Source organism: Heterodontus francisci, chromosome 8, assembly GCF_036365525.1.
Source record: "Heterodontus francisci isolate sHetFra1 chromosome 8, sHetFra1.hap1, whole genome shotgun sequence".
In the NCBI taxonomy this organism is placed as follows: Eukaryota; Metazoa; Chordata; class Chondrichthyes; order Heterodontiformes; family Heterodontidae; genus Heterodontus; species Heterodontus francisci.
In genome coordinates, this window is record NC_090378.1 from 93,951,462 (window position 1) to 93,957,461 (window position 6,000).

Sequence of the window (6,000 nt, forward strand, 5' to 3'; positions counted from 1 at the left end):
CACGCATGCGTCAACCTTCGGATATTCATGCATGCGTCAAGCTTCGGCGCGAGTTTCTGAAAGTGGAAGGAGGAGAGGTTTTGTCAGGCATTTTCTCGCATTTTATCACAATTATTTAGTTATTTTGAAGATTTCAGTCTGCTTCATTTTTATCAGAAAGAGGAGATTGCTCCAAGGTAAGTTGCTCTGAAAACATTTCCATTGTCTGGGGCACTACATGTGCTCCAGTCCCTGTTGTAAGTTGCTCTGTTCCTGCACCCATCAGAGCAGTGCACATGGACACACAGCCACCTGTTTCCCCATCCGCCCGTGAAACAACCATGCAGAGCCTTGTGAAACTCCGCAATTGCCAGCTGCTGCCTGTCAAGCAGAGAGGGCGTCCAAAGCAGTCAAGCACTTGGGGAAAATTCAGCAAGAAGAGACTGAGCACTAAAAGGGGGGTTGGGGGTTGGGGGGAGGGGGTTGGTGTAGCGATATAGTGGGAGGGAGTTAAATTCAGAAGGTCCTGAAGAGGGGGATGCAAAAGGCAAGGACCAGACTGCTGCAATGCCTGAAGTACAGCTGGTGGGAACGGCTGGATGGAGAGGGTCAGAAGTGAGAGGCCGTAGAGAGCCACGGGGAGCGAGCGGCCGAAGACCTTGGTGTCGCTGGTTGCGGGGACCGGCCGGTGCGTCTTTTGCCATTGCAAGTTTATGACACATGCGCAGAAAAACGCACTCCTCCTCCCTCCCACCCCCCGGCCGCTGCTGTCTCTGGCCGCTCCGCTTCCCTCCATCACCAGCCCGTTTGCTTTCCCACTCGACAGCCGCTCCGCTCCCCCCCACCTCCCCGGCCCGCTCCGTTCACCCCCCCTCCCCCGCTCCCCGGCCCCGGCCCATTCCCCGGCCCGTTCCCCGGCCCCGGCTCACTCGTTCACTCTCTCACTCCGCCATTGTGTGCTGTCATGTGTTTGTTAGGTTGCCTCCGTGTGATTATTTGAGCAGCGCCATCTTTTGTTTTCCTCATACTTTTTTTCTAGTGATAGTGATTGTTTTAAGTTCCTTCCCTCCCTTTTTCCTCTTGATTTTCTGCTATTCTTGGGATGCTTTTAGTGCCTTCCACTACAAAGACAGGTACTTGTTCAAAGTCTCTGCCATTTCCTTGTTTCCCATTATTAATTCCCCAGTCTCATTCTCTAAGGAACCAATACTTACTTTTCCTTTTTATTTATTTGTAGAACTTTATACTGTCTGTTTTTATATTTCTTGCTAGTTTACTCTCATACTCTAATTTCTCCTGCTTTTTTTTTTAGTCATCCTGTGCTGGTTTCGAAAATTTTCCCAACCTTCTGGCCTATCACTAATCTCTGTAGCATTGTATGTCTTTTCTTTCAATTTGATACCATCCTTAACTTCCTTAGTTAGCTATAGATAGTGCCTCCTTCTCATAGAGTCTTTCTTTCACAATGGAATATATCTTGAGAGTTATGAAATATCTCCTTAAATGTCTACCACTGATTCTCTACTGTCTTACCTTTAAAGTTATTTTCCCAGTCCACTTTAGCCAACTTGGTCTTCATACCCTTCTAATTGCCTTTATTAAAGTTTAAGACACTAGTTTCAGACCCAAAACCTCTTACCCTCCAACTGAATGTGAAATTCGATCATGTTATGATCACTCTTGCCTAGAGGATCCTTTACTATGAGGTCATTTATTAATCCTGTCTCATTACACATTACCAGGTCTAAAATAGTCAGCTCCCAGGTTGGTACCAGAACATATCGTTTTAAGAAACTGTCCCCAATACACTTTAAGTCCTCATACTCCAGGTTACCTTTGCCAATTTGATTAGTCCAATCTGTATGACGATTAAGTCATCCACGACGATTGCAGTACCTTTCCTACAAGCCCCCATCATTTCTTGATTTATATTCTGTCTTACAGGGTAGTTACTGTTAGGGGGCATATAAACTACTTAGTGACTTCTTTCCTTTGCTATTTCTTATCTCCACCCAAACTGATTCTACATCTTGATCTTCCGAACTGCACTTACTGTATTGTATTGTTATTTTTTCCACAGTAGGAAGTTTATAAATTCAATACACAAGGCAAGTTATATAGGAGAGATTTGAAAATTGAACAGGAGTAACTTGGTACTCAAAGGGTTCATAGTCCCCATCTTTGTTTTTCCAAATGGCCATGCTCCGAATGTCCAGTTTGGGCTGATAGTAGATAAATTGTGGGATTATCTTGTTGAAGCAGTTCTCACCAATGTACAATCCCACAGGGGTTTTCCCAGAGTTCATCCAGCCAAGGGCAGGATATAAGTAATAATAAATGATTCACAACCTGAAGGAACCAAAAAAAACGAAGCCTATCAGCATATGCAAACCAGCAGATGCACTGATTGCTGTATTTTAAATGGTAGTAAATCCAGGCTATGTTTAAAGTGACAGATTCATGGGTTAATACTACAGTGTCTCCTCAAAGCACTATTTAGCATGCTCTCATTATCATATCATTATTTCCTGGCCTCTGGGTTTATGAGCAGATTTAGTGTTAAAATATTCACTTTCTCCATATTCGCTCCCAAAGAAAAATGAAAACAAAATCTTACTACAAGAATCCAACAATATGCTTTAGCAATTTTCTTTCATTACTTTGGCAAATTTCCCCTTCCCTCTACATTTCTGCATCAACAAACCATTTCAGCTACCTTGGAGACTCGCAGTGACATTTTCTCTATGATGAAATATGGTTATTTTACTTCTTCAATAACTAACCTAAATGTCAAGCTCACTTTCAGTCTGCATGCATACGTGTCACATGGCTGCTTCATGTTGAACTTGTCGTAAGCCACTGAATTTCAAAAGAAGTAATAAATAAATCAAGTATTTGCCTTGCATTCTGTTAGTTTTTTTTAGAAACAGCATGCTGTTATTTCACTGTGGTGAAAAAACAATTTTGTGTCTATTTTACTAATGTAATGTTTTAGATGTTTGAGTCAAAATGATGTATTGACAATTAGAAACTTGAAAATGAGACACTGATGCATTGTAGGGAGCTTAAAGGATGGTGTCGAGGATAAATCCAAGGCTTAAGCTTTAAGAAGGAATGATGGGATTGAAATTGCTTTTCATTGGAGCAAAGAAGATTGAGAAGATCCAACTTCTTTGAGATGCAGAGAGGAATGGACTGGAGCACAAAACTCGAGGACAAAAAGAATAAAATCAACAAACCTCAAGCAAGACTTCAGATTGCAAACATTGGTGGGGGAATGAACATAGGCTGGGACGCAAAAGATGCAGTATAGCATCTGGTGACCGATGCACAACCCGCCTAATACTAGGTTCTGTTGGTTTCAACAAAGCTGACTATCGGGTAGGGCATATAACTGGCAGCAGATGCCATACTGCCCATTTTTCATCCCCACTCAAGGCAAATTTCACCCTTGTTACTTTTCTCACAGACAATAGGCATAGGACAGACTTTCTGAGAAAGCGCTTTATGCCGTGTTCATTAACTCCTTTAAATATAAGGTCAGTGAATACCTACTCAGCAGCTGAACTGAGGGCTATCAGAATAAAAATAGAGGGAAACCATAGAACTTTCTGAGGAAAGTTATGGTTTTGTAATTGCTGGTAGCTTGCAAAAGTCACCTTGAAGAAGGTAACTGAAAATGATAAATCATCACGTCTTACTGGAGGCTCCTTAATACCACAGGGCAAGCTGGGTAGGTCCACCTACATGTAACTATTTTTCTCTTTCTTGCTCTTGATCAGGAGTCATTATAGTCGAACTTGCACCTGTGATCTTCTGGCCTGATAAGGCAGAAGGAGATGTGTAATGTAATATTAAGTACTACGCAATAGAAATAAAGGCCAGCATAGGGAATATTTAGTCATTGTAAAGATAGAGAGAAAACATAAGAATATAAGAAATTGGAGCAGGAGTAGACCAGATAGCATATCGAGCCTAATCCACCATGCAATAAGATCATGGCTGAACTTTTACATTAATCCCCATATCTCTTGATTGCCATAATGTCCAAAATAGTATTGATCTCTGTCTTGAATATACTCATCAACTGAGCATCCACAGCCCTCTGGTAGAGAATTCCAAAAATTCACAACCCTCTGAGTGAAGATATTTCTCCTCATTGCAGTCCTAAATGGCTGACCCCTTATCCAGAGACCATGAGCCCTAGTTCGAGACTCTCCATTCAGGGGAAATAGTCTCTTTGCACCCATCAAGCCCTCTAAGAATTTTATATATTTCAATGCGATCATCTCTCATTCTTCTAAACTTCAGAGAATATAGTCTCATTCTACTTGATCTCTCCTCATAGGACAACCCCTCATCCCAGGAATCAGTCTACTAAACCTTTGTTGCACTCCCTCTTGGGCAAGTATATCTTTCCTTAGGTAAGGACACCAAAACTGTACTCAGTACTCCAGGTGTGGTCTCACCAAAGCCTTATATAATTGCAGCTAAACTTCCTTACGCTAGCACTCCAATCTCTTGCAATAAAGGCTAACATACCATTTGTTTTCCTAATTGCTTGCTTTACATGCATGTTAATTTTCTTTGATTCATGCACAAGGACACACCCAAATCCCTTGGCATACCAACAATCAGGGAATGTTTTAGAATGTAATTTTTTAAAACAAAATTGCTTTAAAAATACTCCTTGATGTATTTAAGAGCAGTAACTTGGTATAGTTTGATTAATACAGCTAAAATGGGTTTATAGAATTATAGAATAGTTAGAGCACAGAAGGAGGCCATCTGGCCCATCAAGTTTGTGCTGGCTCTCTGCAAGTGCAATTCAGCTAGTCCCACTCCCCCATCCTTTCCCTGTAATCCTGCAGATTTTTAAAAATCTTTTGAAAGCCACAATTGAACCTGCATCCACCACACTGTCAGGCAGTGCATTCCAGATCCTAACCACTCGCTCTGTAAAAAAATGTTTTCTCATGTCACCTTTGGTTCTTTTGCTAATCATCTTAAATCTATGCCCTCTGGTTCTCAAGCCCTCCGCCAAAGGAAATAGTTTCTCTCTATCTACTCTGTCTAGACCGCTCATGATTTTGAACACCTCTATGAAATATCCTGTCAACCTTCTCTTCTGTAAGAGAACAACTCCAACTTCTCAAATCTATACATGTAACTGAAGTCCCTCATCCTTGGAACAATTCTCGTAAACCTTTTTTGCAACCTCTCTAAAGCCTTCACATTCTTCCTAAAGTGCAGTGCCTAGAATTGGACATAATACTCCAGGTGAGAAAAAACTAGCATTTTATAAAAGGTCACCATAACTTCCTTGCTTTTGTACTCTATGCCTCTATTTATAAAGCTCAGGATTATTTTAATTATTTTCTCAACCTGCCCTGCCACCTTCAACAATTTGTGCACATTCAGGCCCAGATCTCTCTGTTCCTGAACCCCCTTTAGAATTGTACCCATTAGCTTATATTGTCTCTCCTTATTCTTCCTCCCAAAATGTAGCACTTCTCATTTCTCTGCATTAAGTTTCATCTGTCACATGTCTGTCTATTCCACCAGCCTGTCTATGCCCTCTTGAAGTCTATTGTTATCCTCCACACAGTTCACAAAACTTCTGTGTCATCTGCAAATTTTGAAATTGTGCCCTGTACACCCAAGTCTAGATCATTAATATGGATCAAGAAAAGCAATGGTCTTAATATCAAATCCAGGGCAACCCCACTATATACCTTCCTCCAGTTTGAAAAACAACTGTTTACCATTACTCTCTGTTTCCTTTCACTCAGCCAACGTCGTATCCACACCACCAATGTCCCTTTCATTCCATGAGCCTCAACTTTGCTGTCGAGTCTATTATGTGGCACTTTATCAAATGCCTTTTGGAAGTCCATATACACTACATCAACCTCATTGCCCTCATCACCCTTCTTTATTACCTCATCAAAGAACTCAATCAAGTTAGTTAAACACAATTTATCTTTAGCAAATCCATGCTGGCATTCTTTAATTATCCAC